The sequence below is a fragment of the Falco peregrinus genome, chromosome 11 (genome assembly GCF_023634155.1).
Source record: "Falco peregrinus isolate bFalPer1 chromosome 11, bFalPer1.pri, whole genome shotgun sequence".
NCBI classification, from domain to species: Eukaryota; Metazoa; Chordata; class Aves; order Falconiformes; family Falconidae; genus Falco; species Falco peregrinus.
The window spans coordinates 2,674,072-2,686,779 of record NC_073731.1 but is presented as its reverse complement, the minus strand read 5'-3'; the positions used below and the strand labels follow the sequence as shown (position 1 = coordinate 2,686,779).

At 40.2% G+C, this 12,708-nt stretch overlaps 1 protein-coding gene across 8 annotated transcripts in view; it reads right to left on the bottom strand.

The window, feature by feature from the left end:
* CCDC85A (coiled-coil domain containing 85A) overlaps positions 1-12,708 on the bottom strand; it is a 196,352-nt gene that overhangs the window by 16,584 nt on the left and 167,060 nt on the right. The window contains exons 12-13 of one of the 8 annotated variants that reach the window (XR_008749109.1): positions 6,551-6,699; positions 232-5,643 (exon numbers count right to left, since the gene is read on the bottom strand). The exons of 6 other annotated variants lie outside the window; for them this stretch is intronic. The gene's annotated coding sequence lies outside the window, so the exon portion shown is untranslated. Of the gene's footprint in view, positions 1-231; positions 5,644-6,550; positions 6,700-12,708 lie in introns of those variants that run through there. One more of the 8 variants, XR_008749108.1, reaches the window with a different exon arrangement.

Here is a 12,708-nt window from a genome sequence, read left to right as displayed (position 1 = left end):
CAGCTGTGCACAGCAAACAATGCAATTTCTGGTGTTGGTAGTCCAGTCCCTCTGCTTTGGAGTCTGAAACCCTAAAGCAGAAAGAGTGTAAGATGCCTCGGCCACCCCACCGGCCCCGCGCACGGCCCCCGCGGGAGGCAGCCGCCGCCAGCCCTGCAGTTCAGCTGCCCCCCGCAGCCGGACTCCGACATCCTGCAGAGCCGCTGAGCTGCCGCTCAGCCCCCCTCTTCCCAAGATCATTCCTCAAAAAGCAGCAGAGAAACACATGTGCATTTTGGTTTTCCTTCTCTTTGGTTTTTCTTCCATTGCATAGTCACACTGATCTTTCTTGCTGGATCTGCCTTTATCCGTTTCTTTCTGTTGATGCTTTGGAGAGTGAGTTTCTTGACTTGCCCCATCACAGTTTAATCTGACAGATTGGGAGCTCTCGTGGCTGTGGATCAGAGCTTCCCTGTCAGGGCAAGAGGAGTCTGTACACGCAGAAATCTTAGTTCGGAGGTGTAAACAAGAGAGAAGCAAAGGAAGGAAAAGTACGAGAGGGAGAAAGGAAGCATTCTCTTTAAAACAAACTGGAAGAAGAACCCCTCTTAAAATCAGGCTGCACAGCAAAATGTACTTGTGACTGTGATGGTGAATAAAAGGCCGTTTTGGAAACAATTTTAGTCCCTTTGGGATTTATTAAAAAAAAAAAAAAAGCTATGCCAGTAATGAGTTGTAGCATCCCAGCTTTGCATTGCCTTCACTAATTTGAATTCCAGTAGGTGGGTTTTTTTAATGAGCACTAGCTTTAGAGAAAAAAGTAGTCCAAGTGGCAATTAAGCATTTAATTTGCTGAGATGACCAAAATAAAGGCTGCAAAGTGTTTAAAAGACTGATAGGCTACCTCTTAGAAAAAATTATCCTGGGTGCCATGAGTTTCACTGTGCATACTGCATTCCTCCATCCTTTAATTTAAAATGGATTTTAATAAACACAGTATACATGAATGGATGCATGTATACATTGATGCTTTCTTATAACTTTATATATAATAAATGCTAACAATGCATGGAAGACCTTAAGAGTATTTGCTTTCCTGTGGCTATTTTCAAATGGTTTTGCCATATAAACATTGAGAATGAAGGCAGTTCTGAAAATGTTAGCTAAATACATAAACCTGTATGGATTATTACACTTTTTAATAGCACGTTATCTGTCTCCATTGCAAGAGCTGATCAGTTTCTCTGCAATGCTGAATTAGGCCAAACTGCTCTAACCTAAAAACTCGTTGCATTCTTAGAGGCATGAAAATCAACTGGCTGCTAAATGGGGGAATTGTGCCAGGAATTCAAGAATATGCTGATACCTATTTTTTATTTATTAATTGAACTTAATTCTCCTAAAGTATTTAGGTGGCAAACAGATCATTTTGTAGCTATGATAATTGCTGAATAGGGATAATCTGGCTGTTCCTTCTATTCCCTTCTAGGAATATACATTGAATCGTCTGGTTCACCAAATTTTGATCAGATGCCAGGATGAATTATTGTATAGCTGAATATCTTGCAGGTTAATAAAAAGCATACGTATCCTGCTTCCATGTGCAAAATACTTGCAGTGAAAATGTATGTGAGGAAAAGAAAGTATTGGAAAAATAAAGCCATCTGGTGCATGAACAGCAAAGCTTGTTGAAAAATTGTGTCTGCTCTGAAATGGGCATAAAACAAACAAACAAACCCCCTCCTGATGATACTAATTTCTTCCAGTTGCTTTAGTTCAATAAATATATTCCATTCTTTTCCCCTCTCCTCCACTAAAATGTAGTTTACAAGCTTTAGAAGGAAGAGCTGCTTTGAAATGAATAATTGAGCCATTTAATTTTCATTCCTGTAAGACAGACATAGAGGTTTTTTTCCTAAACGAAACACTTGAGCATAAGTTTTGTCTCCTGTGAAAGTCAAGCATAAAAAAATGCATAAATCTGGAGAAAGTTTAGATTTAGGGACGGCAGCATTTTTCAGTGAAAAACATTAAGTTGGAAAACATTAAATCCAAAAAGTTTCAGCCAGCTTTAGTGAACAGCGTCCAAAGGCAACTTCAGTCAATGTATTACTGAAGAAAAGCCATAAATGGCATAACATAAACCTGAAGTAGAATTTAAATGACAGCCCTAAGGCATGAAGATTGAGTTACAATTATAAAATCAGGCTGTCAATATTTTGATCCTCCAACAATGCAACTTTACCAAAGAAAATTTCGAAATTTCAGTCAGTCTCCAATTTCACACATCACTGGCAACAATAACAAACATAGAGCAGATAAGAAACACTTGGTGAACTAATGCACTAAAACATAAGCTGAAAGGAGCAATGAAACAATTGTCCAAAGTCAACCAAAATTGAGATACTATTATGTGCATGTCTGAGTAATTTTCAGAGCTGTTGATAATGGGCAATAGTCATCTATAAATTTCTATTATCATTAAGACTTCAAAATTTAAATATATTGATTTTTTTTCCACAAAGGCCCACTCTGAAAACAGTGGTTATTACTTTTTTGTACCATTTATGTTGTTTTATTCCAATGTAACATCATTAACATCACTCAAGTTGTTCATCTTCTGCAGAACTGAGAGAAGGATCTGTAAAACCACTTAGATTAATATATCTTCAGTGGGAGTGCTATATTCAGTAGAATACCCAGGGTCACAGGTCAAGAAATATTCCTCTCACAGATCTGAGAGAGGTATTGCAAGCTGCCCTGTGCTGGCCCATCAATTCATGTTGGCTTTGGCTTCATGAATCTGGCAAAGTAATGCGAATGTATGTGTATATATGTATATCTGCTGTCTTGGTTCAGTCTCAAGGGCCATCACGTTGCTGAGGCTGCCAACAAAGAAGTCAGTGCTGATGTGGGTATCTATTTGCTGCCTCATTTCTCTCTGCCTACCACATTTAAGTAATACTTTGAAGAACTGTCATCGTTGCTGACCTTACAGAATTCATACATAAAAGGAGAAAGCTCAGAATCCTGCTACTATTTAGTTCTGTTCTGAATTTTGTGTGTTCAATGTTGGCTCACAAAGTTAGTGAATTAAAGAGCACAAGATTTCCGAAGTAAACCAAAAATTTGACATCCTTTTCCTTTCCAGCTGCCACTATCATTCTATGTACTCCAAATAGCCTTGATTTATTAATGGCAAATCTGGAGGAAGGAAGATTAGAAAGACTGAAATAGCTGGCCAAAACCTGCCTAGATTTGGAAACGTAACTTTAGTTTGAATTTGCCAGTTGGAATGTAGCATGTTTTTGTGAAATAGACGTTGACAATATAAACAAATATTTCTCCTCCTTTAAAAAGCTTTTATTACAATATCCATTCTCATCTTCAGCTATTCAATGCCACATTTTTTGAACATTCACATGAATTGAATTTCAGATTTTATACGTAATATTTGTTTTTTTCCTTTCCTGAAGCGTCTTCCTTGACCTGTGACCCAGCACTGTCTTTACCAAATTGAATTTCCATTGTTTTAGGTAAGGAATGTTGTTACGTCTTATATTACTTGGACTGATAAAAGCTGAGTTCTGTGTTATCTTACAGTCTTTCAACCTATCGGACTGTCGTGTTTTGGACTAGATTGTTGTGTATCTCTGGGAGAGCTCTATAAGGCAACTCTATGAAAAAGTAATACAGCAATGAGCAAGGCTTAGCTGGCTTCCCGGCTGCTGAGCCTTTGCCAGAGACTTTGATCAGATTTAAAAGGATTTTAGTACCCTGTGGACAGGCACAAAGACTTTCACATTCCAAAAACCTGATTTAAAGGGGTTTGGGCTCTTCCCACCCACTTGAAAAGATGTTGACCTGCTGTTGTCCCTGATGACTGGGACCTGACTAGAGTAACAGTGAAATAAAAGAGGGAGGTTTTGAATCAGGTTGCGTATCTCAGGGGGTTGCATGTATGAAAGACTTCTGACCTCTGTAGCTGCAGCAAGTTAATACTCTGCATCCTGCACTGTCCGTGCTAACATGACTTGTAACAAAGTAGTTATTGCAGGTGCTGTAATTGGACAGCAGAATTAGGTATGTGCCTATACATCAGCAGCTTTACTTATCCATATATTATCTTAAACCAATGATTAATGCCAGTTTGCACCAAGTCCCTTGTTTTTTAATTGGCGTGAAGAAAGTGGATAGGTGGGGTAATAACTTTTTAAATTAACACTAACTTTCTAATGAGCTAAAGAAACTAATTTAGAGAGTCATTATAGCTAATATTATACCTACCTTTATTCAGGAAAGCAATTAACCAGTTCAGAGATCAACACGTCCCTAAATGTTCTTCCAAATCCAAGTATAGAAATCATAGAGATTAGTAATCATCATTCTGGGTTAGGTGATGGATTAAAAATTAGAAAAAAAAAAAGATACTTGGTCAGTAGAGTTTTGTCAAAAAAAGGAAATTATCCTATTTGATTGATGCACCCAATTAAAACTGTTTGAAAGACCTCAAATTTAATCACAGACACAGTGAAGTGCTCACAAATATTCTAAAGAGAATAATTGTTCATACAAATTATTTAGAAGAAATTTTGTAGAACAAATGTGCTGGAGAAAATCTAAACTGTGCACGACCAGTTCTGGAGTAGAAACTGCCAAAACTCATTAAATTATTCACTAACCATCATTTGTTCAGCTCGGTGTATTACAAAAGTTATTGATTAGATAGTTTATAGTAGTTGGATGTATTTACGGAAATGTCTCTTCCCTCCTGTAATTTTGTAGTACATTGGGTTTTTTTTTCAAAAAATGCAAAGGGATGAAGTTATGCATTATTTATAGCATATGCTTAGCACTCTGATAGTAAGCTAATGGGGATGGCATAGTTAGAAGAAGTCTCTAACCCTTTCAATATTGCATTTCACTTTTCCAAAATGAACAGCCTTTGCCTGAATAATATATTGTAGATAATGACAGAAAAGCCCAGCAAAATACCAAGTCATAATACATGTGAAAGACTAAAAGCTTTCTGGTGGATATCTATCAAACTCCTTCTTGTTTGAAAAGTGTGATTTATTTTATTTTTCTTCTTTCTCTACTTCAGCACAGCAGAACCTTCCCCAAGTGGTACTCGATAGCTTATTATTCTACAGTAGCACAAATTCTTGACTTCTGAGACTGGTCAGTATTGCATATAACATGTCATAAGTACTTGAAAGTCAGTTTGGCATCTTCAGAGGAATACAATTAGTCATTAATGTATTAATCTCTATAGCAGGTGATCAGAAGATACTTTCCACAGTTAACTGGGAGAGAAAACTATCGTATCAGCTTGAACTTCTAACTGTGAGCTTCAAGTGTTCGGGAGGAAATTTCCTCTAGGGCAGAGCAGGTATACAGACAGCCCCCTTTAACCCCCAGGCTGAGCTGCTGTATGATGCTGAAGGAAGATCTGGCCAGGGTAGCTGCACTAGCATTGCTTTTGAAGCATCACGCTGGGTTTCGCCACAGGGACATCTGCTTCCAGCAACGTAGAAGACAAAATGTAAATCCAGATTTCAAAATGTGCAAAGACGTGGAATTCCTGCAGCACTCGCTGAGATCAAGGAGAGGACAGAAGTGTGGCAAAGAATCTCATCCAACTTGCTTGCAGGTTACACGCTTCTAAGTGAGAGGAAAGAACATTCGGCCTTTAATTGCTCTGAATTGAAATATATTTTTAAATGTTTTGAAAGGAACAGGAGAGATTAAGACTAAAAAGTATTACTGTAATAGTTTAGTGTTACCTGTTTTTTATAAATGCAGGATTAATATTTTTGTGCTGTCTTACCACGTCCAAAATCTCCCTAAGTTTATCATAATGGTATTTCTGGATTTGGCCCACATATGAAATGAAAAGTAGAACCATTCCTTTAGAGTGTGGATGAAAACTCAGACCGTGGGTGCGGATATATAATATCCTTAGCTATGACTGTGATATTAAATATTCAGCAGTAAAGCATTTGTGTGGCTGTGGATCTTCAAGCAAGATGTGCAGACCTAAGTGCTAGACTATACTGTTCCTGACAAACCGTGACTGCTTCCAAATGTATATTGCCATGACAATAATCTGCACAAGAACTGAGACTAATTTCAGTATAACTTCTGGGAGTTTCCTTGTCATCGGCCACATATGTTTGATGCCTAATGCTAACATATGCTAATATAGAAAACGCCTATCGCTTTAATCCTAAAAGATTGTAAAGCTTTTATTTTCTATGGCTACTGCAGCCTGACAAGATACACTGTGGCAGCAAGAGGAGAGTATCAGGGGCTGGTCTAAGGAGACAAAGAGGGGCTGGGGAAAGGTGATGCCGGGAAATGAGGAAGCTCATGGCCCTTTCCAGGGCGAAGGGTTAACGTCCCTTTTCTGGTTGTTTTGTCAGGGCTATTATATTGTAATGCTAAACCCTTTTTCACCGGTGGTTTTAAAGCAACAAATGTTTGAGTATTGCAGATTACTTGGGCAATTGTTTCCTAGTTCAGAATTGTTCAAACACTGGCCACAAGGAAAATGCAAAGTTATGCTCACCCAGCTGGATATGTATCTTGACAGGAGCATCAGATCAACAAGGCTTATGTTTAAGATTTAACGTCTAGAATTTGAGTTGCTTTCAAAGCAGTTGCAGGAATTAAGCAGAAGTGATTTCTAATGAGGAACTTCAATTAGTTCCTTGCTCCCTGGCAAACCAAAGAAGACACAAAATCAATCAAAACTCAGTGTAAATTATTCATCTGACTTTACTATGCGTTTAGCAAAACACCCAACCCGGCAGCAACAAAAGGCCCTCATTGTGAGGGGCAGCAGAGCCCGGCTCAGGAGCCCAGAAAACAGATGGGGCTGTAGGAAGCACTGCTGAGCAGCCTCCTCCCGCTCGTCCCTGGTCCCTTTGTCAGGGCCACATTCCAGCTAGATGGACCTTTGCAGTTTTCCAGGCTCTGCAGGGAATACAGAGGTGGATTTAAACGTGGGGGAAGAGCTAGTGCAGGCAACACCAATATTTCACATCCAGTCTTAAAATCTGAGGTACCGTTTTGGATTAAGAGAATCATGAATCTTTCAGAAAAGCAAATATTCAGATCCTGGGGCAATGTGCTGGCGGGACTACAGGTTTCATGAGCTCTTTAGACGTGGCTCTTCAGCTGGTGTATGTTGGCACAGCTTCAGTGGAGCCCACAAATAACCTGGCCCTGGCATTATATAAATATACACCAATGACCTCTCCCTCTTTTGTTGGGAAGCTTTTATCCTCAAAAGCTGTGTTCCACACAGATTATCTTGATCATTTTTTCTCCTTTTTAAGGTATGGGCTACGGCCTCTATATTTAATTGTAGCACTTTCTATCAGAAAATAAGGCAGTACTTTCTAAAGGTAGCTCATGCATTGAACCCAGCTGTTAAAGCTGCTCATGCTGCCTTGGGTAATTGGCTACTCACAAGTCTTTATCTAAAATATAAAGGTAAATAATGATTAAAAACCCTAACTTAAACTGAAGTAGTAAATTATCCCAAAAATTCCTTTTACTGCTCTGTTTTGCTTGGATTTACTCAGCCTATGAAGCAGAGCTGAACAAGAAGCTTGCAGAATCATGGCCACAAGGATCCTTCTGAGGTCTGTAGCTACAAAAGCTGAAGAGGCTGAACCAGTTACCGCCCGAGCTCTCCTCAGCACACAGTACGCACGCTCGCTCAGTCCTGCCAGCTTCCTCAGTGTTACGTGAAAGGGATTCTGCCTCACTTTTTAAAAACTTGTGTCATTGTTTTGGGTTTCGTTTTTTAAGTGTGGGAGGGGTTTGATGGGTGCCCAGGTTTCTCTGCAGCAAGCAGTGGTTGGAGCAACCGCTCCAACCACAGGAAGGCAGGATTTGGCTTCCTCTTGAGCCTGTGTGGTTTGGACTCACGTGCCCGGAAAAGTGCTGGGAAGCAGGGTTGTAAAAGTAATCCAAATTTCATGGACCAGGAAGAGCAAAGGAAATGATGGCTGAAAGAACTGTGGGGAAATTTCAAGAAATAATCTTTGGGTCAGGGAAAAGGAGGGAGCCTTTCTGGACTGAGCCTCCTAATAAACATTTGCAGGGATCATCCTAGTTCCCAGGCTGTTAAACCTAGGGAAAGCAAACATTTGGGGTTTAAATAATTTGATGCAGCTAAGTTAGTGGTTCTGGCTTTGAAAACTGCTGTTTTACTTTTCCAGTCAGTAAGCTTGGTCCTCACCTATCGTGAATCTGATTAAAATTCATACCCTGGAGTCTGACAAACCAAATGATAAAATCCTGGGGCATCAGGGTTTGCCTTGTAAAGTTAAGTCTAGCTCCTGAGTGTTGCTTCAATCTACAAGGCAGAGGAAACTATGTACTAAAGATTTGCTTGTCTCTGGCCTCCTGTCCTTATGGCCACTGACTAAATGTGTTGGTCTGCTCGTGGAGCTGGGCTGCACAAGTGATGTCATGGGCTATGTTATTTATTTGCCTCTGGGTCCAATTCTCAAATCTGCAGCAGTCCTATAGATGTGTGGCATGGCTTTTGCCTGAATAAAATGCATAAATTTCTTTATCCGAGTACCGTAGAAATGTACAGTACAATACTGCCAAGATTTACAGCACCTAGCTCAACAGCTGGATTGAAGATAGTTGCAAGCAGGAGTAAGTCCTTGTTGGAATATCCCTGCATTTTTAAAATACTGCATTGTGCTTGTTTTCTCCGTTACAGAAGTAGGTCAAGGGGTTTGTTTTCTGGCATTTTCTCCTCTGTACCTATCAGGTATGTCTTTGCAGTCAGACTCTTCTTTAAAGTACACACCAGTTAAAAATTCAGGTCTTTTGTTCTTGTACTACACCAACATTTGGAGAACAGGGGTTTGGGATTAAGTCCTGATTATGTATTTCAATAACATTGCTTGAAGATGAACTTCAGAAAACCCATGTTTTTCTGGACCTGCAGGGCCTTGTTCTTCACAGCTGCTGTTCTGTAAATGCTGGGTTTTTTTTTACTTGTGTCTTGCAGTTAAATAAAACTTTAACATTTATACTAGTAATTAATAGCAGATTCTTAGGTTAATTCACCCATCTTAGCCAACAAACATTTTCTACTACCCACAGAGAGGATAAAATAACTGGATTTTTCACTAGGGTTGGATTTTGCCTCCCAATATTCTAAATATGCTTTCCCCAGAGGGAAGACCATGTTCTAGATTTCAGTGAAATCATGGCACTGGCTCTTTTAAACCTGCCTGACACCAGTTTATAGTCTTTCTTGTTGCAAACCTGGAATGCTCTAGACCGTGGTTTGTAATCTTGGTCACAGTCTCTAAATTCTTCTGTGATGTAGGTAAGTGTTTATTTGTTCATGTGTCTCCCATGTCATATATATGCTGTATAACATATAGTATTACATTAACTTTAAGCATAAATCATGTGAGTTACTATAGCTAAAGCATGAGAAGGAGTAGCTATTATTTAACTTCTTCACATTCCCCTGTCCTAAATGTAGAAAAGCTAAAATGATTTACACACAATCTCCCTGTCTGTCAAGTACTTGTGGCTTAGGTTCTGCATTTTTCCTTTTGTTTGGGTGTTCAATCCCCTCACACACCAAGCCTGTTCAATCTATATGATCTGTTATTTCTGCTAGCTGGACTCCCTAATATGGATTGCTCAGAAATTCTTGAGCAATCCCCTGTAAAAAGCTGATGCCCATCAACATCTGAAACATGTTGCTCTTCTTTCTCGAGTTATAAATACTTCCAAAAGCTACTTTGCCATTTATTTTCCATGTGTGCTTGTTCCGCTGCAGATCTGCTATTTGTCCTCTTCTCCAGGTCACTTCAGGTGGAGCTTTTGCTCTTGCAGCTCAAGTATCAGCAAAGCAGTTGTATCCTGTGGTCTCAGCCTCCAGGTCTGTTACAAATTCCTTTATGGCCTTGGCCAAATCACTTCATCTTTCAGTGTCCCATTTGCAAGCTGAGAACTGGCACCTGACATTTATCATTGTGCTTTTTACCTTTTCCAAACAGTGTGTTACTATTGCTGAATTACGAGCTGGAGTTCATCTGTTTAAAAACAGTAATCGTGGTCTGAAATTGCTTGTGATCATCAGATTCTACTGTATTTCATGCAGTGGGACAGGTCAAAACTACTCATCAGCTTTGTAGAATTTCCTGTAGGTTTAAGTCACATATTCACGTCCTTGGGTTATTTTGATTTTCTTTTCTTTTCCATGAATGACAGAACTAATGCAAGTCATATTGGGGCATTCTGTCTGCCACTGCCACAGTGCTGCAGCTTCGCTGGACGGTGCTGTACGTCTCTGGTCCCCGCCAGTCACCTCGGGGTATTTGTGGTGTGCTGGACAGACCGTGGTGGTGTCAGAAAGAGGTGAGCCATGACCAGCTGTCTGTACCGTGGTTCCTATCTGCAAAGTGAGTAGAAAATTGTTTCTTCCCCCTGTTCTTTGAGAGTATTGCAAATGTTTGAGGTTGGGTGGGGTTTTCTGGGGCATGGGGGTGGTTTGCTTGTGACAGTTTCACAGAGGTTTGTGCCCATACAGGGCTGTAGGAGGACGACTCCCTTACTATGTCTTAATGCCGTCCCTGCTCTAGGGGTTGTTGAAAATCCCTCGTTGCTTTACATCCTATCTAAAACTACTCTTTTTTTTTTTTTTTTTTTTTTTAAGTCCCTTTATGGCAGCAACTGGTGCTATTTGTGGACACCTTACCGTTTTAGCACCCTCTCTTCTGCATTTAAATTGACTTGCCTTTTTTTGGCACATGAGTTTTTTTCAGCAAGCCCTATTTACCTGTCACCCCAGCGCATGTGCTGGGGCAGACCAGGTTCAGCCCCCTGAACAGGGCAGCAGCCGCTGGATGGGCGCGGGAAGTGGTGTGTAGGCTTGGGAGCTCTTGAGGGAGACCTCAGTCTTTACATCAAAGAGAGTCCATCTAGCCTCGCCTGCCTTAAAATAATTAATTTAGTATTTACTACATAGAAAATTTCTAAGCAACTTTTAAATGCTGGTAAGGGTAGGGTGATTGGGTTTTTTCTGTATTTTTTCTGTGGAAGTATCAGGAATACTGTTAGACCCTTTTCCCTGTAAACACGTACTGAGTTGGATGCTGATTTGTGACACTTGATCCCACAGTCACTGCTGAGTTTAAGGAATGCCCACGTGGAAATCACCAGTACAGAAGAGAAAACGTACCCTGGCTCCTCAGATTAAGGTAGAGGCTGGCTCACAAGTAACCACGGCAACCAAGCTGTCACTGTGAACATCAAGACAGTTCTGTACCAAAAAATAAAAAAAGCCCAAACACACTACAACACGTGTTAGCACTCCAGCTCATTTGGAGCGCTGTCCCTTGGTTGCGTTCCTTATGGCTGCTGGCAGCTGTGGCTAGCACATGGAGGCAGGAATATTTTTCCCTGCTCTGTCTGCTGCATCAGCAGAAACAATTGTTCCTGGCGGTAAATGTAATGGCTTCCAACTAAACGGGGATATTTTAACTTAAAGTTGGAGAAACACTGAAGACAATTTTGTATTCACCTTAAAAAGTTTCATCTATCACACACTTCCAGCAGCAGTGTGCTCACATCAATATTTATAATGTTCAGCTCTGTGTTTTCACAAAAGAGCCATTAATACAACATATCAACTCTGGTGACAAGTTACATTTTATTGCTGTCAACAAAGATGTTCTTCCTTTGTCTGAAAACTCCTCTGTTTTTCTTTTTTTAATCGACCATTAGGTTTGAGTTTTGAAGGATACGTGTAGACGTGCTTTCCAGCATTTTCTAGAAGGGTACTAGAGGGGTGACAGCGTAAGCTCATAGGAGCTTACAGATAGCACTGATTAATAGCTTCCTATGAGATTAAATAGAGGCTGGGGGTAGGTTCTTTGCTTGGGATAGAATTACTCCGATTTCTGAACAGGACCAGAGAACCCCCAGTTCAGGAGTAGAAAGTCTGTGAAACAAAGATTTAATTTTGAAAACACCTCAGAATATTGATCACCACACCGTTCTTCTGACTTAAATGAATTTGTACTTTTCACTGCTGTAAAGGGGACGGGGAACAGATCTGATTTGTAATACTTATTCATCTCCTGTCACCCTATTGCATTATGTGATTTAGACACTTCATACCTTCAGTTACCGCTGTCCTGCTCAGGTGAGTGACCTCGACAAGCATCGCCTCCTGAGAGCAGGTCAGCCCTGCTGCAGCCCCTGACACCTCTCTTCACCCCGCACCTCTTGCAGGAGTCCTGTCAAAACCACTGGCAGCACCTCACTGACTTCACAGGCTGGATCCACTGCTTATTTCTCTCCCCATGCTAACTAGCCTCCTGAGAGGGTTAGCGGTGTGTATAGAGGTAAGAAATTTGATATGTGGCTCTACTTATATAGAGCCTTACATACTTATATATACTTCTACTTATATAAATCACTTTTAAAAAAGTTACTCCTGCAGGCTGGAACAAGTAGGCTTCAATCATTTTAGTTAAATTTAAGCAGCTGTAGGAAAAAAACAGAAGTATAAGAATATCTGTATTAAAACCTGTCAGCTCTCCAGCTAGCTAATCAAACTGAGAACTGTGCACTGATCACCTGCTAACAGTCAATTTTTAAAACCACTTAAAATCCAATGACCTATCTGAGTTCCACAAAACTATCTACATTAGTCAGCTCTGCCTTCCT